Source organism: Dermacentor variabilis, chromosome 7 (genome assembly GCF_050947875.1).
Source record: "Dermacentor variabilis isolate Ectoservices chromosome 7, ASM5094787v1, whole genome shotgun sequence".
NCBI lineage: Eukaryota > Metazoa > Arthropoda > Arachnida > Ixodida > Ixodidae > Dermacentor > Dermacentor variabilis.
The window spans coordinates 26,085,110-26,112,230 of record NC_134574.1 but is presented as its reverse complement, the minus strand read 5'-3'; the positions used below and the strand labels follow the sequence as shown (position 1 = coordinate 26,112,230).

Sequence of the window (27,121 nt, the reverse complement as noted above, 5' to 3'; positions counted from 1 at the left end):
ACCCTCAGGCCTGTTGAACCCAGGGCCACTGCGTGTGCAGATAGGCCCACCAGCCCCGCGAACGTGCCCGCTGCGCAGGCACTATCCACCGCCTCGGACGAGGTGATAGATACAAACACAAATCCGGCGTCTCAGACGCCCAAGGAACGGCGCAGCTCCCTCGAGCGCGTCCGGAAGATAGAGAGATCTCGTTTCACGGGGCCTGGAAAGGTTCCGTGAGATAATCTAATCTATATTTCTTAGACACACAGCACAAAACACATACATTATGGATACACAGATAATACAATGGAATGTGAGGGGTTTACTCCACAACCTAGACGACATTAAGGAACTTTTGCATAGGTACACGCCAAAGGTGCTGTGTCTCCAAGAAACACATCTTAAACCTTCACAAACAAATTTCTCCGACAGTATGCCATTTTCTGGAAAGACCGCAACGAGGCCCCTGCCTCGTCGGGCGGCGTGACAATAATAGTAGATAAGTGTGTTGCTTGCCGGCAGTTACCCCTTAAAACGCCCCTAGAGGCAGTTGCAGTCAGAGCAGTGCTTTTTAGTAAGCTGCTGACAATTGCATCTTTATACATTCCTCCCAACTGTCAACTCTCCAAAACTGAATTTGATAGCTTTATTGCGCAAGTGCCGGAACCCTACATTGTCGTTGGAGACTTAAATGCTCATCATACCTTATGGGGTGACTCTCGGTGTGATGCCAGAGGACGTCTGATTGAAAACTTCTTCTTCAATACAGGGGCATGTTTGCTAAATAAGAAGGAGCCAACATTTTACAGCGTTGCTAACAAGACATTTTCATCTATAGACCTATCCATTGTTTCAAGTACAGTCGTGCCGTACTTGGAGTGGAAAGTACATAACAATCCATACGGGAGTGATCATTTCCCGATTGTATTAAAATTAAGGAAACGGGACGAATGTTATCCACATGTACCCCAGTGGAAAGCTGACTCAGCGAACTGGCAGCGATACGAAGAGCTGACATATATGACCTGGGATCATATTCATGCGCTTAGTATCGACGATGCAGTGTCATATTTAACCGCATTTATTGTCGACGTAGCGTCGATATGTATCCCGCAAACAAATGCATCGCCTAATAAACGACGTGTTCCCTGGTGGAATGATGAATGTAAGGAAGCACGAAAGAAACAGAATAAGGCTTGGAATCAGCTCCGTGACTCTCCGACTATCGAAAACCTTATCAGCTTTAAGAAAATAAAATCAGAAGGCAGAAGAACGCACCACCGTGCCAAAAGGGATAGCTGGTAAAAATATATTTCCGACATTAATTCTTATACAGACGAAAGAAAAGCCTGGAACAGGGTAAACAAATTAAAAGGCCGCGAAACTCATCCTCTACCATTAGTAAACACACAAGCAGACACTGTTGAGGAACAAGCTGATTGTCTAGGAGCACATTTCGAGCACATTTCCAGTACATCTCATTACACAGAAACATCCCTAAAATACCAGCGACTAGCAGAATAGCTGCATTTTGGTCATAAAAGCACATCAAATGAAGCATACAATCATCCATTTAGTATGGCTGAGTTCCAGGCCTCACTGAACTGTTGCAACAAGTCCGCTCCAGGAAGTGACAGAAAAATGTATGAGATGATCAGACACTTACACCCTGAAACCCAAAAAACACTACTGTCACTCTTCAATTCCATGTTCTCTGCCGGCTACATTCCTTCTGCCTGGAATGAAGCAATCGTAATTCCTATTCTCATAGAGGGCAAGGACCCTTCCTCACCCAACAGTTATAGGCCTATAGCTCTGACAAGTTGTCTATGCAAATTATTTGAAAAAATGGCAAACCGTCGCCTCATCCATTTTCTTGAAAGCAACAAGATACTCGATCCCTTACAGTGCGGTTTTAGAGAGGGTAGATTCACAACAGATCACCTTGTACGCATGGAGACAAATATCCGAGACGCCTTTGTCCACAAACAATTTTTTCTATCAGTATATTTAGATATGGAAAAGGCATACGACACAACCTGGCGCTATGGAATCCTCCGTGACCTGTCTGAAATGGGAGTTCGAGGCAACTTGCTGAACGTGATTCAGAGTTACCTCTCCAATCACACGTTCCGTGTTGGAGTTGGTAACGTTCTGTCTCATCCATTTACGCAAGAGGCTGGTGTTCCGCAAGGTGGTGTGCTAAGCTGCACTCTTTTTATTGTCAAAATGAACTCCATACCACATACTATGTTTTATTCTGTATATGTGGATGACACCCAGATAGGTTTCAAATCATGTAACCTAAGTATCTGCGAGCGGGAAGTACAGCTTTGCATAAATAAATTATGTATGTGGGCGGAAAAAAAACGGTTTCAAGCTAAACCCACAAAAAAGTGCATGCGTCCTGTTTTCTAACAAGAGAGGTATACTTGCGGACCGCGCAGTAGATCTAAATGGAGGGCGGCTATCTGTGAGCCATGAACACAAATTTCTAGGAATCATTTTAGACAGTAAGCTGAATTTCGTACCACACCTGAAGTATCTGAAATCAAAGTGCCTCAAGACTATCAATCTCCTGAAGCTCTTGTCACGCACATCTTGGGGAAGCGACAGACGGTGCCTTCTAAAACTTTACAAAAGTCTAATATTAACACGGCTTGACTACGGAGCAATAGTCTACAATTCTGCTGCACCTAGCGCTTTGAAAATGCTAGATCCTATTCACCACTTAGGTATCCGCATTGCTACAGGCGCCTTTAGGACTAGCCCTGTGCAAAGCCTCTACGTCGAATCAAACGAATGGTCATTGCACTACCAAAGGACATAGTTAAAGGGACACTAAAGGTTACCAGAAAGTCAAGTTAAAGTGGTAGAGCAATGTTCTAGAACGTCTAAGGCGTCAATATAATCGCGAACAGAGCTTTAGTAACCGAGAAATTGAGGTAAATGCATGGCACTATTTGAGACCCCCAGCGACATTCCGGTACTAGCCCGATGACGAAAGCACTCCTCATAATTTGTGTTACTAATACTCAACTACTCGTATTAAAAATATCATTTCATTCGATTATAAGATGGAAGAAAATGCTACTTGACTACGTCTATTCGATTCTAAGAAAAAATAACATTTTGACGTTACCCTTCAGTAGTATGGGTGGTCGAAAGGTTTCGTTTTGGCTCGACTCTGCGCAGCGCACCCTTTGGAGTTTCAGTAGTTTCGTTATCGCGTCGTGCTGTGCGGGTTCTGCTGACTCGCGAAACTTTCATTTGGAACAAGCAGCGAGAATGCCACGTCCATGTGATGTCGTGGGAAGCCCTCGTTGCTTTCCCGCTCCGGAGAGCCGGTGTCGAGGCCGCCGTCGTAGTATGCAACGACGCCGGCAGCGCGAGCTCTCAGCAGCAGGTCACGCTCGTCAGTGCTCAAATCGCTGAAGTTGAGCCCAGCATCGCGAGCCAATCTGTCGTTGTCAGGGTCCATTGCGACGAGCGTTGAAGTTTGCGTCATAGAATGAAGTACCAGCTTATGGTCGCGCGTTTCTCCTTCCGCTAGCCACCATACTCCCGCTTTCGCTCTGCTGTCGGCTCTGTCTTGGCTCTGTTTCTGGCCGCGCGTTTGCGTTTTGCGCAGAAAAGCCGTAGCGCCGTCTGCGGACGCCGTTTTACTCACCGACGGCACAACTTCACTATGAGATCATGATGTCAGTACTCCTCGATCGGAGGGCGGGCGATTTGAACTGCGCTAGAGGTACGCGGACGCTTCGGAACGCATTTTCTCTTAAAAGAAGTCTCTCCTTGGCACGAAACTAGCGTTTCGAGGTTTCTGGGATGGTATTTCAACAGTCCACGTTGACTTAATAGTAACCTTTAGTGTCCCTTCAACTTTCTCCTACGCCCTGAAAGTTAACTCAGATGTTAAACATCCTTGTCATTCCACTATATGCGACTTGTCGACTGCTAGGCTGTTTCGTAACCGCCCGGCCACTAGGCCTCCTCTGTCCCTCCAGTTGGAAGCACGCTCAGAAAAAAACAGGGGTCCCTCTTTTACACAATGTCCTAATGGCTCCTACACGGCTTCCACCGCCTTGGGAGTGGCAGTCTATAAGATGTAACATCTCTTTCTTAGAAATATCGAAACAAGCACCTGAGGCTCACATACAATCGCATTTTCTTGAATTAAAAGAAAAGTATTCCTGGGACGAATATTACACAGATGCTTCGAAGTCTCCTGCTGGTGTTGCGTACGCAGCTCTCGGACCCTCATTTTCAACATCTAGGCCACTAAACCCACACACCAGTATCTTCACGGCAGAAGCGTACGCTATACTTTCGGCTAGGCGCAGGAATGTCGCTAAGGCTATTGTATTTACAGACTCATAAAGTGTCGTGAGAGCCCTAATAAGGTTACGAAAGCATAGTAATACCGTTTTGAATGAGCTGTATAGCTTGTTGTACTTCGCATATATGTGCAACCAAGCGATTATCCTTTGCTGGGTACCTAGCCATAAAGGTATAAAAGGCAACGTAGCTGCTGACGAAAACGCTACGCCAGTGAGTTTTAGCCACACAGATGGAAATATCCCCATTCCTGCCACAGACCTAAAGCCCTTTCTGCGCCGTAAATTGAGGAATCATTGGCAAGCAGAGTGGGATACACAAACATTGAATAAGTTACATATTATAAAACCAAGATTGCAGAATTGGATAAGTGACAAAACAGCACGGTACAAAGAAGTACTTCTTTGCCGATTAAGAAAAGGACATACTTGCAGTACTCACTCCTACCTCTTGACTGGCGGGGATCCTCCTACTTGTACTAGGTGCGGCGATAGCCTGACTGTCCTCCATGTTCTTATCCAGTGCCCTGCAATAGAAACAGAGAGGAAAAACTATTTCCCTTCTGCATATCGGGAAAACATACCTCTCCATCCTGCATTTTTCCTTAGTGACAAACGATTTTTTAAACTGCAAGTAGTCTTAGATTTTAATCGAAACCGACATCTTGAAAATCATTTGGCCAGGCAATTTTTAGCACATGACTAACAGCCCTGCATTCAAGGGCTCTCTTGAAACTCTGGTGTCAATGTTGTTTTATTGCATAAAATTTTAACGAAAGCGCATTGCCATAGCCCACATCACTGCCTAGTCACCGTCATTATTTTAGCAACTATATATTCTACGCCACTTATAGCTACAGGTTTTAGGCCCTTTTACAGCCATGTGACATCTACCATGAGGAATTAGTTGTGCACGCCATTGGTAATACATCGTCAACATTACCACTTGTCATGGCGCTCTTTGGCCAAACCTGGCCCTTGCGCCATAAAACACCACACATCATCATCATCATCTCCCCTATCTTATATCAAACGACACCATTCACCTATGCCTACATGGTTCAGAATTTCGAAACACCGCCTAGCCGGCTGTCTGCAGCCCTCGACTATATTTTTCTTCTCCTCACACGTGCACTATTTAGGCAATACTAAGGCCTTGATTCTTCAGTGCTTGCAGACGCCCTTAATAGTCACCTAATTCTATCAATCTGCGTATCAACACAATGCCACGAGAACAACAAAGTACGCTCAATTTATTAGTTGGCATTCAAGTGCAATATGTCGCACACAGAAACAAGCGCGTTTTCAGGCAGAATGGACACACTATAGGCACATAGAAGCGAGCGCACTTGCAGGCAGAATCGACGCACTGTATGACACAAAAAAACAAGCGCGTTTTCAGGCAGGATCGACGCACTGTATAGAACACAGAAACAAGCGCGCTTTCAGGCAGAATCGTCGCAATACATGGAATAGGGAAACAAGCGCGTTTTCAGGCAGAATGGACGCACTATAGGCACATAGAAGCGAGCGCACTTGCAGGCAGAATCGACGCACTGTATGACACAAAAAAACAAGCGCGTTTTCAGGCAGGATCGACGCACTGTATAGAACACAGAAACAAGCGCGCTTTCAGGCAGAATCGTCGCAATACATGGAATAGGGAAACAAGCCCGTTTTCAGGCAGAATGGACGCACTATAGGCACATAGAAGCGAGCGCACTTGCAGGCAGAATCGACGCACTGTATGACACAAAAAAACAAGCGCGTTTTCAGGCAGGATCGACGCACTGTATAGAACACAGAAACAAGCGCGCTCTCACGCAGAATCGTCGCAATACATGGAATAGGGAAACAAGCGCGTTTTCAGGCAGAATGGACGCACTATAGGCACATAGAAGCGAGCGCACTTGCAGGCAGAATCGACGCACTGTATGATACAAAAAAACAAGCGCGTTTTCAGGAAGGATCGACGCACTGTATAGAACACAGAAACAAGCGCGCTTTCACGCAGAATCGTCGCAATACATGGAATAGGGAAACAAGCGCGTTTTCAGGCAGAATGGACGCACTATAGGCACATAGAAGCGAACGCATTGGCAGGCAGAATCGACGCACTGTATTGCACAAAGAAACAAGCGTGTTTTCAGGCAGGATCGACGCACTGTATAGAACACAGAAACAAGCGCGCTTTCAGGCAGAATCGTCGCAATATATGGAACAGGGAAACAAGCGCACTTTCAGGCAGAATCGACGCACTATAGGCATATAGAAGCGAACGCATTGGCAGGCAGAATCGACGCACTGTATTGCACAAAGAAACAAGCGCGTTTTCAGGCAGGATCGACGCACTGTATAGAACACAGAAACAAGCGCGCTTTCAGGCAGAATCGTCGCAATATATGGAACAGGGAAACAAGCGCGCTTTCAGGCAGAATCGACGCACTATAGGCACATAGAAGCGAACGCATTGGCAGGCAGAATCGACGCACTGTATTGCACAAAGAAACAAGCGCGTTTTCAGGCAGGATCGACGCACTGTATAGAACACAGAAACAAGCGCGCTTTCAGGCAGAATCGTCGCAATATATGGAACAGGGAAACAAGCGCGCTTTCAGGCAGAATCGACGCACTATAGGCACATAGAAGCGAACGCATTGGCAGGCAGAATCGACGCACTGTATTGCACAAAGAAACAAGCGCGTTTTCAGGCAGGATCGACGCACTGTATAGAACACAGAAACAAGCGCGCTTTCAGGCAGAATCGTCGCAATATATGGAACAGGGAAACAAGCGCGCTTTCAGGCAGAATCGACGCACTATAGGCACATAGAAGCGAACGCATTGGCAGGCAGAATCGACGCACTGTATTGCACAAAGAAACAAGCGCGTTTTCAGGGAGGATCGACGCACTGTATAGAACACAGAAACAAGCGCGCTTTCAGGCAGAATTGTCTCAATATATGGAATAGGGAAACAAGCGCGCTTTCAGGCAGAATTGACGCACTATAGGCACATAGAAGCGAACGCATTGGCAGGCAGAATCGACGCACTGTATTGCACAAAGAAACAAGCGCGTTTTCAGGCGACGCATTATATGGCACACAGAAACAAGCGCGTTTGCATGCACAATCGACGCACTATATATACGGCACACAGAAACAAGCGTGTTTTCAGGCACAATCAACGCAATATATATATGGCACTCACAAACAAGCGTGTTTTCAGGCCTGATCGACACACTGTATAGAACACAGAAACAAGTGTGCTTTCAGGCACAATCGACGCACTATATAGGCACATAGAAGCGAGCGAATTTGCAGGCAGAATCGACGCACTGTATTGCACAAAGAAACAAGCGAGCTTTCAGGTTACGCACTATATGGCACACAAAAGCAAGCGAGTTTGTGTGTAGAATCGACGTACTATATATATGGCACACAGAAACAAGCGTGTTTTCTGGCACAATCGACGCACTATATATATGGCACTCAGAAATAAGCGCGTTTTCAGGCAGGATCGACACAACATATGGCATACAGAGAGAGAGAGACAGAAATTTATTTACAGAAAGGCAGAGAGGTCGGCCTGAGCTATAACTTGCTCTGGTCTGCTACTCTACTCTGGGGAAAAGGGACGGGGAGCGAAAGGGCTGATGAATGATGATGGTGTAAGGAAGAGATGCCTATATACAAATTTACGGAGTTGTGGCATCTCTAAAGCCGTGCGTCCAGCCCAGTGGCTTGGAGAAAAGCTATAGCGGCTCTTGTTACCAGGGCTGCGCTGGTTGCATTAGGCCAAGGACCTAAAAGAAACTCGTCCGATAGCGGTCTCTCATGGATCTTTGCTATGAAACAAGCGAGTTTTCAGTCGACGCACATTATGACACACACAAAAAAGTGCTCTTCCAGGCAGAATCGACGCATTACATCGCATACAGATGCAATCGCCTTTTCAGGTGACGCACTATATGGCACACAGAAAAAAGCGCGTTTTCAGGCTCAATCTTAGCACCATATGCCACACAGAAACAAGCGCGTTTTCAAGCAGAATTGACGCAACATATGGCATACAGAAACAAGCGCGCTTTCAGGCACAATCTACGAAACATATGGCACACAGAAACAAGCCTGTTTCGAGGCACAATCGATGCACTATATATATGGCACTCAGAAACAAGCGCGCTTTCAGGCAGAATCATCGCGACATATGGAATACAGAAACAAGCTCGTTTTCAGTCGGCGCACATTATGACACGCAAAAATAAGTGCTTTTCCAGGCAGAATCGACGCACTACATCGCACACAGACGCAATCGCGTTTTCAGCCGACGCACTATATGGCACACAGAAAGAGTGCGTTTTCAGGCAGAACCTTCCCACTATATGGCACACAGAAACAAGCGCGTTTTCAGGCAGAATCGACGTACTATAAGGCATACAGAAACAAGTGCGTTTGCAGACAGAATTGACGCGCAATGTGGCACACAGAAACAGGAGTGTTTTCAGGCTAAATGGACGCACTACATCGCACACAGAAACAAGCGTGTTTCGAGGCACAGTCGACGCACTATATACATGGCACTCAGAAACAAGCGCATTCAGGCAGAATCAACGCAACATATGGCATGCAGAAATAAGAGCGTTTTCAGCCGATGCACAATATGACACACACAAACAAGTGCGTTTCCAGGCAGAATCGACGCACTACCTTCCACACAGATGCAAGCACGTTTTCAAGCGATGCACTATATAACACACAGAAACAAGCGTGTTTTCAGGCAGAATCGACGCACTATAAGGCATACAGAAACAAGCGCGTTTGCAAACGGAATCGACGCACAATGTGGCACAGAGAAACAGGTGCGTTTTCCGGAGAAATCGACAGAATATATGGCAAGCGGAAACAAGCGCGTTTGCAGCCATTATCAATGCACTATATGGCACACAAAAAAGCGCGTTTTCAGGCAGAATCTTCGCACTATATGGCACACAGAAACAAGAGCGTTTGCAGACAGAATCGACGCACTATGTGGCACACAGAAACATGCGCGTTTTCAGGCGAAATCGACGCACTATATGGCACACAGAAACAAGCGTGTTTTGAGGCACAATCGACGCACTATATATATGGCACTCACAAACAAGCGCGTTTTCAGGCAGGATCGACACACTATGGGGAACACAGAAACAAGCGCGCTTTCAGGCAGAATCCTCGCAATATATGGCAGACAGAAACAAGCGCGTTTTCAGTCGACGCACTTTATGAAACACACAAAGAAGTGCGCTCCCAGGCAGAATTGACACACTGCATCGCACACAGGCGCAATCGCGTTTTCAGGCGACGCACTATATGGTACACAGAAAAAAGCGCGTTTTCAGAATCTTCGCGCTATATGGCACACAGAAACAAGCGCATTTGCAGATAGAATTGACGCGCAATGTGGCACACAGAAACAGGCGTGTTTTCAGGCGAAATAGACGCACCATATAGCGGACAAACGCAAGCACGTTTTCAGGCAGAATCGAGGTAATATATGGCAAGCAGAAACAAGCCCGTTTACAGGCAGAATCTATGAACTATATAGCACACAGAAACAAGCGCGTTTTCAGGCATAGTCAACGCACTATAAGGCATACAGAAACAAGCGCGTTTGCAGGCATAATCGACGCACTATGTGGCGTACAGAAACAGGCGCGTTTTCAGGCGAAATCAACGCACTATATGGCACGTACACAGTAACAGGCAGCTTTTCAGGCATAATCAACGCACTATATTCTGCCGCGAGGGGGCCAACTCAGCGGACTTGTTCCACATGAGCTCCCGCTTCAAAGCGTACTTCCTGCGGACTGCAACCCGGAAGCGCCAGAACGTCTGCATTATTCGACGCAGCTCGAAAAGCGGCATTCAGAGAGACCATCCGCAGCGCTGTGAGTTTCTTTTTCACATATTTACACGCTTTGACAGCAGCAAGGCGGCGGCCGCCAAGCTAAGCCTACGGACGATTGCCAAGCTTTGCTCCCCGAGGCCACGCGCCTCGCGCCTCGGCCACGAGCCTCCTGCCCGTGCCCGAGCTTTGAGACCGAGCTCTTCACTTCGTGAACCATCTGCCCGCCGCGTACTGGCCCTTTGAAGGCTGGGTACGCTTCATACTCAAGATGGAGTATCAAGTGGCGGGGGAGGATATCTCCCCGGAAGAGGTTACCCAAGATCAAGGCTGGCAATCTGCGGAGGCCAGAAGAGTTGGCGCCAAAACACGCACGGCTGACACTAATGCGCTATCGCCCCAGCCGGGAGCGCGACGTGGCAAATCAGGCGGTGCTGCGCTAAAATCCAGAGTGATACGGGCGGGACGAATGCCCTCACTTCCTCGAGATGATATCAAGATTGTGATCAGGCCGCGAGGTAGACTCAATATCTCCAAGATTGGCGTTGTTACGGTGGCTGACGCAATACTCGCCGCCGCTGGCATTAGTCAGGAAGATCTATGCCAAGATAGTCTATGCCCGAATCTACAGCAAAATATTATGGTTGCTAGTACTCCCAAGCGCGAGAATGCGAACCGCTACGTCCGGATGAAGCAGATGCTCATCTCGGGCAAGGTATATGAGCTCAGTGCCTACGAGACGGCCCCGCACTCCACGTGCGAGGGAGTGATCCGCAACATCCCTCTTCAAGACGGCCCTGACATCATCGATGCCAAGATTGTCAACACCAATAATCCACTCGCCTTAGCAGCGAAGAGAATAGCTCAAACTGGCACGGTCATCGTCGCGTTCGACGGGCATCGTGTACCGAACTTTGTCAGGTATGGACCGTTACTCATGCAGTGCTCACTCTACCGCAAGCAACTCGACGTGTGCTATACGTGCGGCCGCCTCGGTCATCGCTCCGACGTGTGTCCCAATCCAGCTGACGCTATTTGCCGTGGCTGTGGTGCCCCTAGTCCCGATGAGCAGCATCAGTGCACCCCCAAGTGTAAGCTCTGTGGTGGCCAGCATCTCACGGCTAATAAGGACTGTGCTCAAAGATTCAAGATCCCATACATCGTGCGTCGTCGTCGCAGTGAGCGCGCCAAGATGGCCGGTGCCGTGTCACCGTCCCCTCATCAGCGTTCGGACACTGCGGAACTCGTCCAGGCTTCGTCCACTCCGGGTGCTCAGCGCAGACGACGCTCCCGTTCCAGGGGCCGCTCGAGAGTCCGTTCCGTATCCAGGGGCCACTCCGCCTCCAGGGCACGTTCCGGCTCCCGCCGTGGGTCCAGAGGACGGGCCTGTTCCCGGGGACGCTCCGGTTCTCGGCCTCGCTCCAGCTCCAGGCCGGGGCGCGACACGTCGAGGCGGACCAGGTCCCGCTCCCGCACGCCCACCGCTCTTAGAAGCAAGTTCACGCTCTCCTGGGCCGACAAGGTTCGAGGGGGACGTGAGGGTCCAAGAGGTGACGACCCGCCTCGCGATTCGCACCACGCACACGAGCTCGAGGAGTTGCGACGAGTTAACGAGCAGTTGAGGAAAGAAAACGCGCAGGTTAGACAAGAAATGTGCAGGCTAGCTGCGGAGATGGCGGAGATTAGGAAACTCGCGCTTTCACCCTCCTCGCCGCAACCCCCTTTGGCCCCGGTCGCCGTGGATACATCCGAGACATCCCACGCGGCGCGCGCGCCCAAGCGTCGAGCGGTAGAGAACAGAGAGGAAGACGAGACTACAAAATTGCTCTCAGAACTCAAGAATGCTTTCGCCAGCATGCAGGCTAGCTTAGCAAAGGTCCAGGAAGCTATATCGCACCCAAAAATGGGCTTAGGTGCACTCAGTGAACGGATAAGCAAATTAGAGGAGGTCGATGCCAGGAGAGAACCCAGCCCCGCTCCTTCGCAAGTCGCAGCACGACGTCATGTACTAGCACCACCGACGGAGGGCGCGATTCTCAGGGCCGTTCAAGCCTCCTCTCAGCCTAGCCATGGATAGTGCGGACGAGAACTTTAGTATTTGGCAATGGAACTGCGGAGGGTTTCCCAACAAGAAGCCGCTTCTGCAGCAATATTTAAGAACTCTCACGGTTAAGCCCCAAATCATCGCTATTCAGGAAGTTGCAACTAGTACTCCTATCAAACTCGCAGGTTATCTGGTAGTATCCTCACATTCAGGAGGTAGGGGAGTTGCTACCCTTGTCAGCAAAAGGTACAATTGCCTCTCTCGCGACCTCGGCCCAGTTGGTGATGGCATCGAGTACGTCATGACTGAAATCCTCATGAACCCACCCAGAAAGGGTCTTAGAAGAAACAGCCTTTATATCCTCAACGTATACTGCAGCCCCAGCTACCGCAGGGCGAGGGCGAACTCTCTCCTCAAGAGGGCCGTCAGCCTGGCCGGTGGGCACCCCTTGTCATCGTCGGGGATTTCAACGCTCCACATAGGGTGTGGGGGTACACCCATGACACGCCCAAGGGACGCGAACTGTGGCAGACTGCGATGGAACTGGACTTGACCCTTATCACCGATAAGGACTTCCCCACTAGGAGAGGCAACTCCGCATGCCGGGACACTACCCCAGACCTCTCTTTTGTCAAGAACGTACACTGTAAAAAATTTCCGTAATTTTACGGGGGATTTCTGTCATTATACGGAGAACTGCAGATAAAAATACGGAAAGTATGTCATATTTCAAAAATACGGCAAAATCTGCCGTTAATATACGGAAAGTGCTCTCCGTATTCAGCTTTACGGACATTTTCACTGTAATCATATAACGGCTATACACTGTTTTGGACGAAACAGAGAGAATTCCGTATTTTTGTTATCTGAACATCCGTATATTGTGAGAAAATTTAAGCTGTCTGAATGAGCGCTCGTACTCATAAAGTTTCAGCTAACAATACTTTATTGAACACGCAAACTGTACGCATTATGAAGTTGCGTACAAAATGTGAGAGCTAGCCTTCTACCAAAAGCTGCAATAACAGATCGTATAAATATATATACGCATCTTCTATTCCGGTCGCAGTTTGCCGCGCATATGGGCTTTGTAACGCTGATCATATGCGCAAATATATGCGTGTTCTCGCAATGTTCTCAAATTAAGCGCTTTTATAGTTAATAACACAGCATATATGTTTAAGTGAATGAAGAGCCGGGGACATACGTGCATACGTAAGCAAGCTTGCGGCACTCAGGTGCTGGTGCATTTACGCCAGCATTTACGTCATATACGCCAAAAATTGTGCGCACTCTAAATCAGTACCGAAACGCAGAGAGTGGTATAATGACCGTAACTGCGTTTACATTTGGCAATAAATGGTCTCGAAGGGGACTGGCGGCCTATAGATCCAAGTACAACGGTCGGAGGAAATTTTCGAATGCGGCAAGCAATTAAACCAAATGTCAAAGGGCACTGCTGAACTGCAATGTAGTTGGTTGAACTCATTCCCATGATATTTACCAAATATCTCGTCTCTGACAATAACTGCCCATTCATTGAGACAAATCGATTACGCATAATCTTCACTGTTCATGTGTTAATTCTTGCGATAAGATGTAATCGCAAACATTTGGCGCTTCATCTTGAAACAAGACCGGTAAGCGCGCTCGTTCTTGTACGGTAGAATAAAGAACGCGAACATGCACCGACATGTGTGAACTACTGGAAGGTGACTGAAGATGAAGGACCTATTACCGTGCTAGTACTGTGTATACTGTCAAAAAGAAGAAAAAAATAATACGGAAAGACAGAATGCCCAGTGTCGAGATGTAACGATTCAAGCTTTATTTCTTTTTGACCAAGAATGCAACACCATTAGTTCCATGTGCTTTATGCATGGGTAATGTTATGACACAACTCATTATTTACCCGTTCATTACATGCACCAACCAGCCCAAATTATCACTGTACTAGAGCTTATGGACGCATCGCAGTGCACTGCTTTGCACTTTATTGTAGCACAGGGGTTTGCTATCGCCAGTAGCGAATGCTTTGGTTGACCTCCCTGCCTTTCAGCTTTTTGAATTCTCCCTCCCTTTGTATAAAACGCACTAACTTGTGGGAGAGAAAGCGTTCTCCTCTTTTAGAATTCAATTAATTGTCAAGCAATTATATTGCAGTTCGAGTAACTAGAGCACAAATGCGAAAACGAAACCGATTCTGTTCGGTTCTCCGCGCTCAGAGTGCGGCACCAGGGGGCAGCACGCGCTGCGCGTCCGTTGGAGTGGACGACGGAGCTGCACATGTGTAGTCAGCCGGCATTTTTCGAGTCGTGTTGTAAGTGTTGTTAATTCGCCGTAAATATCTCTTGATTTGTACTCAAGAGTGGAGCAAGACCCCAAGGAAGAGAGATTGACGCATCGGGAGCGAAAAACAGAAATGATGGATGGTTACGCTGCTTGGGTCTCGGCACGTTCGAATTGGCAAAGTTCCGAATTTGTCGCTGTGTCGTGTACGCTTGTGCGCTCGTCATTTGCCGTCATCGCGCGGAGATATTTGCGCTGGATGTCTTTCACTTCGTGTACAAAACTCTGCACGCTGCGGCATCGAAGAAGTTGTCCTGTGTTTGGGTGCACGTATGCGCTTGGACACGGATAGCCTGCTTGCTCTCAACGGGTGTTCAACAGTCTACGCGCGCTCGTAACTTGCTCATGAGGTAAGCTCATTTTAATCTTATTTGGTTTGCATAACGTAGGTGTTAAAATGATGTGTGGTAAGCCGGTGTCGCGAACAGAAATATTGTTTCAAAAGACCACTATGCAACGTCTTAGGGCAAAAATGACGCATGAATGGGGAAAGGGATCACCCTATCTTTTCAGATCGATTCCAGTCGTAGCGCGATTGGCTCGATCGCAATTTCCGTGAGGTACTTCTAACCTTTTGTTCACTCGCGTTAAAAGCGTAGAATAAAACTGCGTTCAGTTGAGCTCTTGTATTGAAGCTTGTATTGGCTTGAGAGCATACTGTATCCGATACAAGAACTTCTGTTAAAATACGGAAATAAATGTTCGAGGCAATAGCAGTCGCTCACTACCTGTGATCGTTACTTTCTTGCTTGGGTGCACGTTTTAATTGTGACCAGAAAAAAAAGTTCTTTGCTCTACTGTTTTTCCTTGGTGCAACTTTTTGCGGTGCAGCAAGACGTGTTCCTTCGAATGATGTCTGGGCAGTCAAGGCATTCGTGTCAGTAAGCAAGCAGTAAACGGGGTATCAGTGCGAAAAAATTTGGACCTACAAGAGAAGCGAATGGTATCATCATAGACTCTCTTATTTGACGAATAATTCAGTTGTGTTACTAAAGCGGAGAGTGGATATGCATGAAAGTCAGATTGTATTGATACTCAGCAAAAACAAGGTAACTTATCATTACTAATCAATCCTTTTCTTTTACTGAAAGGCAAGTTGCTGTTGTGCTGGAGCTGAGAAGAGGTCTGCTGCCTGCAATGGGTCCATCTCTCTCAAGTTATTGCAGTATTGTAGCTCTCAAGGTGAGTGGATTTTTTTTCTCTTAGCTATTTGCCACCTGAATCATGACCGTTTACTTAGCTGTGTAGGTGATCACTGTTAGTGACATTGGAGTGCTGGTGGACCAGCACTCCTTTATGATTGCAACGCATATGACAGAGTGCAGCTGTGGCAGTATGCAAAGGTGTTAATCTATAAACCAAATTAGGTTCTTTGAGGTAATATGTTAATATATTGATGACATTGGATTGTGGTCTAGCAGGCAAAAATGCTAAACAAGAAGAAATTTTAATTTGCACTTGGTAAGATGTGCAAGCAATTCAGGCTGTTATACATGAAATGGGACATTTGTAGATGTCTTCTACAATGCTGCAGTCCTGAATTGCTTCAGAGTTGAGTGATACCACTATAATTTCTCTGTAGAGCATGCAGCACAGTTTAGCATTTGGGGAGGCTGGCATCAACAGGCGTCTACTTACTGTGAAGTTCAAATGAGGTGTTACTGTTAGGGTGAATATATATAATTTATGGTTTAATTCTAATCTTGTGTCAGGCAGACATAGTTTACCCACTTGGTTAAACAATAGAGATGTAATATCTATGTATACAAGTATTACCTATTCATTTATGCCATTTAGACAATGGCATAAATGCGTGGGTAATACTTGTGTACATAGACAATACATCACTATTGTTTAACCAAGCGGTGCCCCTGCATGCTAAATTTTACAGGGCTATTATTAAGTAATGTCAGCTTTTGTTGTAACATTAAGGCACCTTTTATATTATTACAGATTACCACCATTGTGCACCATCATAGTGTGATATTTACACTAAATGTATTTGATTTTGCTATAAAACCCTGCACAGCAGTGCATCATGAAATTTTTTTTTTATAGTTTCTGGCCTCAGAATGCACTTCACGTTATATTCTTGTTTGCAACAAGACTATAATGCAGGTTTCTCTCCTTATGTTTTGTGGCACTTCAAACTGCGGCGAGCTAAACCACTGGGCAGCAATACTGGATACGCTACTGCGTGTGGAGCTGTCTTCAAACACACACAAGGAATACATCATTGCTTTTTTAGCTCAAAACAACGGACACAAGAAAAACGACAGAACAAGGTGCTACTCTCAACTGACATCACTTTATTGCGTCCCTCCTTTGTAGACAGCAGAATCTAGAAGAACATGCGCTGTGAACACCCATGTGCAGCAACCACCAACATCTGATCAAAAAAGCACACTCATGCGACAGAATCCAAAAAAAAACATATTGAGCACTGTACGAGGTTAAAGAAAGCACACTAATGCACTGTGACCCCAATGACTGTATGAAGAAAACTTCCGATAACTCTCTGGCGGAGGTATCACGGCTCTTTTTCAAAATCATAGCATCACGAAACATTGCGAACCTAAGCGATCCATACCAACAGGCACAGGTTCCCATTTGGCTCAACATTGTAAAATATGGAAGTGCAAAGCCATGTCTCGTGATACTTCGATTTTGAAAAAGTGCTGTGATACCACCGCCCGAGAGTTATCGGAAGCTTTCTTCATACAGTCATTGGGGTCACAGTGCATTAGTGTGCCTTCTTTAACCTTGTGCAGTGCTCAATATGGTTTTGTGGATCCCGTCGCATGAGTACACTCTTGTGATTGGTTGTTGGTGGTCTCTGCACATGGTGCTCACTGCGCATGTTCTTCTAGATTCTACTATTTATAAAGGAGCGACGCAATAAAGTGATGTCAGTTGAGTGTACCGCCTTGTGCTGGTCGTCTTGTGTCCATTGTTTTGCGCTTAACAAAGTATTTATGGATTCACACCAACTAGCCCGCCAACACATCGTGTTGCGGGCACTTCTGAAGTACTGTCTGTCCAATAACCTTGGTGGCATGGAAGCGCCGTCCACTTCTATGCGTTGCTTTCTGTTTCATTGTGGCATCACATCACATTATAATCATAATGTGTATGTACTTTTTCCAAGAGACCCATATTCCTATCCTTGTGTTATATTTGCTGTCGCATTATTTATGTGCAAATGACTGACCAGTGCTCCAAGCTCCATTTTATCGCAAAGTAAACTACTGGTACCTAAACAGTTCTGTATATCAGAAAACCAAAGCTGAACTGCCGAACAGTACCAAGCGGCAGCCTTAGTGCAGTGTCAAGTAGTCAGATTTTATTGGTCATGCAGAGGTGCACAGGATAGCGCTTTATTACTTGCTGAATAATTAAGCTGTGTGAAAACTGAGTATTTACGTAGCTTCAACCACATGCTTTTGGCCATTGCTCCTGCCCTCATCAAATGTGGAAGATTATCACGGCATTTCCTATTCTCTTTTTCCTTATTACAGTGGGATTACTGCATGCGTAAGTAGGAAACGGATCACATAGGCAATCAAAAGCCAACAATGTGTAAACATGGAACATTGATTGTACAGTTTGATGACCCAGAATAAGTAGAAATACACCATAAATGATTGACAATTAACTTTTACTTGACACAGGGCTAGAGCATACAGTAAGCATACTGTATGCTCATACGGTGTCACATCAATTTAAATTTTAGTGTAGCTTTACAGTGTACGCTTCTATTGTTGCATTCTGTCAGAGGAATGGTAATGTTTCGCGTGTATAGCAACTAGACTGTCTATATACAGTAGTAAAAATGTGTGAACTGTATCTTTTAATGATTTGATAGAATGTGTAGCACAATAAAGCCAGACAATCAACGCACAGTGATGTGACTTTCTCTGCACATGTTGCAGGTTCAAAAAAAGTATGGTGGAAGCTGTTGCCAAGGTTCCGACCAGAAAAGACAGCCAGTATAAAAGGGTACACGCCACTGATCTCTACTACAGGGGATGAACAGCACATCGAGCGCCCTCGACTGAAGCTGGCCTTGTCCCGGAAGTTGGTGCTTCACAACTTTGCGGCAGCACTTTGTTGCACGGGTGTGTGGCATTTCTTCCCCTAACATGCCTGCCTGATGTGCCATAACCTACCCAAGCAGTGTTTCGAGGTGTCCAGAATTTTTCCGTTGTAGTGTCTACAGTGTCGCTAACATAAGTGGCTTGCAATGGAAACACTGGTAAATCAGAAAAAACTTGATGTAAGAGAACACTATCGTATACGGGTTCACATTGTCATAAAAGTGCTTACCAGACATGTAGAGACCTCCTAAAATGTGAAAAACCACAAAGAAAAGTTTTTCGGCAGCAATATTATCTGATCGCACGCACTAGTTAGTCCACCATATGCCCTGCTTCCAGGACAAGCGACTGCATGACATCGCATTTCCACTGGCTTCACCTGCATCCGGTGCGGTGTGCTGCATCCAGCGAAACATGTTAGAAATCAGTGGTGCACAGTGTTTTCTGTCCCCTTTCTCGACGCCTACTGAACACATGTTAAACTGTTTCCAAAGCAGACAAACAGAGGGAAAGGGCTCTGAACACATTGCATTTTAAAGTTGCTGGTACTGGGTAACGCAAGTACTGTGGCATAGTAGATTTGCACCAGGCAACCTGGGCGCCCAAAAAGGCTGCTGTTTACTTGCAAATGGCCAACATATTGTGAGCATGTTGAAGTACTTTTTTTATTCTCATCGCTTATTTAGCTAATGGAGACAGCTTTCACAACTGAAGAAGCCTTGGAAGCATGAAACACTTCACAAAACCAGCTTCAATATATTGTGTCTGCATCACAATTTCATGGCTGCATGAGTGAACCCTCTGGTTAACATGTAAGAGAGTTCATGATGTTTGCCATGCATTATCCACTTTATTTAGAGGTCAACCCTATCTTGAGATTTAAGCTGATGTTGCGTTTAGAGAAATTATGGCCGAGAGCCAGCTTTTGAGAATACAGATTGAGCTTGACAGATTAAATGCCAGAACAAGTCGTTGAGGATTTCAGATCAAGAATCTTCAAAGGCCAGTTCATTTAGTGGTGTTAATATTCTGCTCGAAGTTGTTGATTGTTACGTTCATATGGTGCTCAAGCATTGCGGTAACAACTTCACTTGGAGTACATAGCAAGGGTGTATTCGATGTAAGCTTCTGGCTTTTTTTCTGTGTTTTCAAAAACTGGTTTCTTGTTCAGTTTAAATTTTCAAATTTTGCAATGTTGATTAGGTGTTGTGTCCTGTTTCCTTTTCCTGCAGCTTCTTAGTTAAACATCTGAATAGTGAACACAACTTGACCTTTTGCTTGATTGTCTAGATTACATGCCCTCGATGCAAAACAATTTCACTTCAAAACTGCTTGTACCATACTGAAAGAATAACTTTGAAGCAGCCATAGCCACCAATAACACGCAAGAGATGATTATGAAAATTTTAATATTGTTTTTGAGGGTGTCTTAACTATCATGCACCAAGATTTAGAAATATGTAAATGCGATGTAACTAGACAAAATGAAGGTGATGTTTGCCATCGCTTGGAGATACTCTGATTATATTGTGCATTCTGCCTAATTACATAATTCTTAATTAGTTATTAAATATCTCAAATAATTAAATGAAATGTGTCAACGAAAAGTTGTAGAGCAATATGAAAGCCTCCTGATACACTTTTTTGTTACTCTTACTCATTGTGTGCTACATAAAAGTGTTTTTTCCAAGGAATAAGCCTACGAATACACATAAAGTGTCTTGAGTGGCCAGTCATGTGTCAGTTTTGTGGTGCAAAGTCATGAATACAACTTAAATGGGTTCTTTTAAGAAAAAGACTTAGCTCAGCAAATTATCTTTCTATGTGCAGCCTGTGGAGACAAGGTTTCTTAGACATGGCCATGGCCCTCAAGGAAGATGCCGAGGCCACAGGCAGTTCCTCCAGTGACCGTGAAAAGGTCCCCTGGGGCACAAGTCTGGTTTGGCACCCCCACCTTTCTCCTGCAGCTTTTCTGTCTACTTAGCTAACCAGGTGGGTCAATGATGGCAAAGGGAAAAAAGAATCAATAGCATCAAACGCAGAACTTGCTCAAGCTCAATGCATTTTTGGTGTGAAGTGTTTCCCTTATCATTTATCAAAAAACGGGTAATAAGTATATGATGTGGTCTTCACACGGACACCTCTTTCCCACAGAGAATTAGCTGTAAAAAAAAGCAGCTTATGAAGGCTTGAATATTAGCGAAGATGATGTGGCATAGATAGGATAATGATTATGAATGTTTCTAATGAAGGTAGTGGTAGTAGAGTGAATAATCAGAGTTTATATATAGATTGAAAGACATTTCATTCCAATGCCAGAATTTTAAATCATCCCAAATAATTCTTGCATTTTATAGTCTTCATTTTATAGTTCTTGATGCTTGCTTCTTGCTGACATCATTCTTATGCTGCATAATTCACCTGTTATAAATTCCATATTTCTCCCGTTCAAGCAACTTTACATTCATCATAAGAAACCTCGTAGATGAGTTCCAGAAACTTGCTGATGAGATTAGGGGGCGGCGTGTACCCCAGGCTTAGATATGCATTCAAGAGCCTCATATCTTGCAAATGTTAGAAATACTCCTGCTAAGCAAGTTCTTGGTGTCATACAAGGTTATTTGCGAATACGAATTTGCCTAAATTTAGGAAACAGTCAATATAAAACATGTCAAGCAATATCGCTGACGGTACACACACATTCCAACTGAACTAAATACAAATAAATATAGCACCAAATGCAGAATCATTGGCATGATGCCATTCTTTCAGTGGAATAAAATCTGTCCTGCATTGTAAATCTGGAATCCTTTATAATCCAGACTACTAAATACTTATGAGGGTTGTGACGTAAAATATGCATGTATTTATTCCTCGTTTTTTTACTTTAGGACCCGATAATGCTTAAACAGCAGTGAAAGGACTGGGATCACAGTACCTAATACTTTATATTGCTCCAGAAATCCGTTTCTCTGCCGATCGCAGCATTCGACACTAACAAGAAGGCACATGACACTTAGGGTGGTGCTATTCACTTTGATTGTTTGGGAACGAAACCCATAATGTACATGTTATGTCCCTGCGTGTCATTACGTTTGAACAACAAAAAGGTAGGGGGTTTGCGTTTTGCAAAACTGCATGGAGGTTTTCACTGTGTGCAATTAAAATTAGGAACCTTCCCAGCTCATCCTAAATGCATTCTCCAAAGCTTTAGGTTATACAGGTGCACTACTTTACACAGAACACACTCTTTTCCCTCGTCACTGCTCACACTCTTAGGCACACCCTTTGAAGTGCCCCTTCTTCCACACAACGATAATTGTCATCTGCCTTTATGCATTTCCTTTCTTTAACGCTGCGAGCCCTGTGCTTTCCAGTAACGAACGGCATGCGCGTTATCAGCATGATAGCATTCCCGACAGCAAAGTAGCGGGCGTGGCGTTTTCAAGAAAGGAAACGCATCAAGGCAGATAACGTTTATTGTTGTGTGGCAGAAGGGGCACTCCAAAGGGTGTAACTTTGCCTAAGAGTGCAGGTGGTGATTCAGATTCTTCAAAGGTGTTTCATTGTATGGGATGGCACATCGCGCTTCACTTATTTGCAGAATATTGCATTCCAATTGTGTCATATGAGATAAATCCATTAGAGAGCTTTAGCTTGCCCTAAATTTATTACAGCTGTGTACTGGTAAACTGGCCGCAGCTTGCAGTGCTTGTGGAAAAACAATTGTAACTGCCATATTATATGTAACTGTTAGTGCACAGGCATCGGCAGCAGCAATGGTTAGGGTACACTTGTTTCTTCTATTCTGCGGTATGCATCCTCCACCAGAAAGTAGTTTTTTTCGTCTTCCTCTTCTACAATATTGGAATGTGAAATGGGGTGTAATTTGTAGGATATACTCTTGCATAAACTTCATGAGCATTTATTCTTGTCTGTGCCACAGATCATTATTGCTACCACTGTAAAAGCAGGGTGCCTGTTTACAGCACCCGTAGGGAACAATCTGTGAATCTTTAACGAACAGTAAGGATAATGAATAATCGAATAATTTTTAGTAATTTTCAACAAATTTAGCACTCTTTGCTTTCCACTATGGTGTTTTTAAAACTCTAATCTTGGCACAAGGTTTGAGTGCAGGATGTCATTTTGTGTGAAAGAGTACACTTGTGCGCATAACACCTCATCGTCAACATTCTGCTGCACAGAATGTCATTAGCTTTCGTATGCATTGGTCACTATCTCACAAACCGGTTGCTCCTTTGTTAGTTGGAATGTAGCATTTATGTAAAGCACATTTGATGTTCTAACAAAAAGCATTGTGCCCTCTTATCCCCTAATTCTCCTCATTTGATGCCTAGTGTTGTAATAGCATGGTTGACACCATAAGAGTCAGTGTGGTGAATAATTGTGTCTGGTGGAGTAGGGGGTGTACGTTAACTTAAGCAACTTTTCCAGATGACTTGAATCAGTATTGTGGAATGCTGTTTTTTTTGTTCAATCACTGTTACCAAGTTTCACTTTGGTTGTGGCAACAAGTATAATGTAGTTCGCAAGCACTCCTGTCAACACATATAATGTGCAGGCATCTGTGTTGAAAAAAAGACCAGCTAATGGTTTGCCAGGAGCTAAGGTCCATATAGACCATTAAATTTTGAACTTACACTGGTGGAAATAACTGGTGAATGAAAGCACACCCAGGAGAGCTGACCATAATATTTTCTTTCATTATAACACTGCTGAAGCTTTGAACCGCATTTGAACTGGCTTGTTTAAAAAATGACCCATTTCCTTGTTCAAGTAAGACAAAGGTTCCACAGGAAGACAGAAACTTGAAGCCGTTAACAGCAGCATGAATATAAACAGCGTTCGACGTTTTGCAATCTTGCACCTGGTTATATTATCCATCCCATTTTTTTCCACAGGCTGTTCTTTACTGTTTTATGGTCATACCCAGTTTAATTTTAATGTCCCTATTTTTTAATATTTGGTTAATATATCTTTTCTTCATTGGCTTTCAACAAAATATATATTCATAATGTGCCTTCATTTACCATTTGCAGTGATCTTAACCAGATGCATCTTGATACAAAATTTATTTTCCTTAATTCTTCGTTTTCCTTTTCCAAAAGTGCAAACTGTTTATCTTGATACTTATTTTGTCTTCTGGGAAGATTGGGTCTACTGGATTAATGACTGCTTACATGTGTACATCGTTTTCTGTTTTGGTCACCCCTACTCTTGGCAAGTACTGACAGCATTGCTCATACCCGTTCCATCACAATCACCACTGCTAAGCACACCCTTCCTTCCTTTATTTTAACACTTTGGCTTCTCTTGACCTATTATATGCACCAGTTACTTCTCCCCCAATGAGGCTAGGGGCCAGTGAGATATGCACAATCCAAAACAACACAGCCAAGGAAAACATTTGCTACCCTAATGACAAGCACCTATGTCGAAATGTTGGCTACAGCAACATCCCTTGTTCCAACAATGTTGATCTACTTACATGTTTTTCTAACACAGAAGTTACTGCTTTGTCGTGTTCTGTGATTATACTTTTTTGCCGCTTTCTTTAGGATGGATATTCACGAATACTATTTGTTTCTCCTAACAGCAGCAAGTTTATCCTTGCAAGCGTTTGGAGTCAAGAACAACTTTCACCAGGAAGAAGTGCAAGACGAGTGATTGAAGAAAATAAAGTTGCTTCTGTGATCTAAGAACTTGAGGACTGAAATGTTGCACCTTTGTGTATATATGCTATGCAGTGCATTCATATCACAAAGTGCAAAGTGTTTTATCTCTGCAGCCATGTCAGTGTGTTGGCAAGACAATTTTCTCAATGGTGACCTGCTGCTTTGACTATGAGCTGCCTTCATGACATTTGCATTAAAGATGTACTATCGTGGACAAAAGTACCCTGGAAGTGCGAGCGTTGACCAAATTGCATTTCTGCTCAAGGCTGCTGAAAACAGTGGGTCACGTATGCACATTCCGAACGCAGATGGTGGCACGGCTGATCCCAGCAAATAGCACAACAATAAAATTCGGTCAACTCTCGCACGTCCTGGGCAATTTTGTCCCCGATGGCACATTCTTCGAATAATGGATATGCTCTGCAAGATGAAATACGGGAAGCACCTGTACTTTAACGGATATAGTACAGATTTAGCATACGGAGTCTCGTTTTCTGAATATGGCAAGCACCTGTTTTTTAACGGTTATAGTACAGATTCAGCTTACAGTGTGTTCCGTTTTCTGAATACGAGAAGCACCGTACTTTAACGGTTATAGTACAGATTCAGAATACAGAGTCTTCCGTTTTCTAGATACAGAAGCACTCGTATCTTGTATTACGGTCTCTTTTTTACAGTTGTCCGTTCTACGGAAATGACCGTTCTTAATTTACGGAAGAGTGTTCGGTCACAAATTACCAGCAAATTTTCTGTAAAGTAAGGCAAATTTTTTTTACAGTGTAGGGGAGGTCAAGTGGGTCAACACGGCTCTAGACCTCGGAAGTGACCACTACGTCATCGAAGTCTCCCTCCCGATAGCCCGCTATAAGACGAGGAAATTCAAGCTGATCGACTGGGACGTTTTCCGCAAGATCAGAGCCGAGCGCGCGCCGATGGCGGAGACAGATTTTGAAGGTTGGTGCAAAGGGATCAGGGATGACGCCGCGGCGGCAACCAAGGAGGTCGTCACTGAGCTCGACGTTGACAAGATGGATAGCAGATTGGCGCACCTTCTGGAAGCCAAGCAAGCCCTCCTCACGAGATGGAAGGGGCAGAAGCATAACAGGCGGCTCCGCAAGAAGGTTTCGGAAGTTAACAGGCAGATCGAACATCACTGCAAGAACCTGTGTAAGCAACAATGGGATGAGCTCTGCGAATCCGTCGAGGGTCAGCTCAGATCAGGCAAGAGCTGGGGTCTGCGCAAACACCTTCTCGATGAGGGCAGCACCAGATCCAGCCAGAGACGATCCCTCGCGCGAGCCATCCACCTGGCTACGGACTCTACCCCGGACGTGTCGATTGTCGACAGGCTCATAGACAAGTACCTGCCGGTCGCGGATAGCTCTGCCCCTACCCAGTTCCCGGACTACGCGGGGTGTGCGGTGCCGGAGTTGGACCAGGACTTTACCGCGGCCGAGATCCGAGATGTCCTCTTCTCACTCAACGTCAAATCTGCCCCTGGTCCAGATGGCGTCACTAACAGGATGCTGAGGAATCTCGATGATGAGTCGATCGACTTCCTCACTGAAAGAATTAATGAAGTCTGGCGCAGTGGACAGGTCCCCACACAGTGGAAGGCGGCCTGCACGGTACTCATCCCCGAACCCGGTAAAGCACCAGGAATAGAGAATCTAAGACCAATTTCCCTGACGTCCTGCGTTGGTAAGGTTGCAGAGCATGCCCTGCTCAACCGGCTCAAGGTGCACATCGAGGCCAATGACATGTACACCCACAATATGATTGGTTTCAGAGCCGGCCTCTCGACACAGGACGCCATGAAGCTGATAAAGCATCAGATCATCGACCGGAGCACGGGAGATACCAGAGCCATCCTTGGACTAGACCTGCAGAAGGCATTCGACAATATTTCACACGAGTTCATTCTCCAGTCTATTGCCGGCCTCGGGCTCGGGAAGAGGGTCTACGACTTCGTCCGATCCTTCATTAGCCAGAGAACTGCCAAGCTCAAGATCGAAGGATACCTTTCGCAAGAGATCACCCTCGGTTCACGCGGCACGCCTCAGGGCTCAGTCATCTCGCCAACATTATTTAACATCGCAATGGTCGGGCTTTCTAAGGAGCTCGCGAAGATTCAAGGAATCAACCATACTATCTACGCAGATGACATCACCATCTGGTGCGTCGGCGGGAGCGACGGCCAAGTTGAAGCCGCCATGCAGAGCGCCATCGATGCGACCGAGCGCTTCCTCCGCCCCACTGGGCTCAGATGTTCTCCATCAAAATCTGAGCTACTTCTCTACAAGAAAAGACCCAGAGGTGGCGGCCATCGTGATTGGAAACCGGCGTCCGAAAGCGAAATACGGCTTTTCACTGGTGACGGGTCTCCAGTGCCTAGAGTGGACTCACTCCGAATATTGGGGATGTATATCGAGTCTAACGGTTCCAATGGAACCGCACTCAGAAAGATCACCGCCAAGACGGAGAGTGCTCTCGGCCTCATTCGGAGGATCGCCAACAGGCACCGGGGAATCAAGGAAGAAAATCTCATCCGCATTATACATGCTTTTGTTCTCTGCCACCTTTCATACTTGGCGGCCATGCATAATTGGCATGTGGCTGAGAGGAACAAGCTCAATTCACTCATCAGAAAGGTTTTTAAGCTTGCCCTCGGCTTGCCTGCAAGCACCCAAACCGAAAACCTGTTGAAGCTCGGAGTCCACAACACGC

At 45.5% G+C, this 27,121-nt stretch overlaps 1 protein-coding gene and 1 long non-coding RNA gene across 3 annotated transcripts in view; both read left to right on the top strand.

Moving 5' to 3' along the window:
- Positions 1 to 27,121, top strand: part of LOC142588987 (uncharacterized) — a 185,643-nt gene that overhangs the window by 116,313 nt on the left and 42,209 nt on the right. The window lies entirely within an intron of this gene.
- On the top strand, positions 14,529 to 24,421 carry LOC142587375 (uncharacterized). The gene is made up of 5 exons (XR_012829504.1): positions 14,529 to 14,948; positions 15,690 to 15,780; positions 18,531 to 18,716; positions 20,526 to 20,687; positions 24,316 to 24,421. It is a non-coding gene; the product is annotated as an uncharacterized LOC142587375 (long non-coding RNA).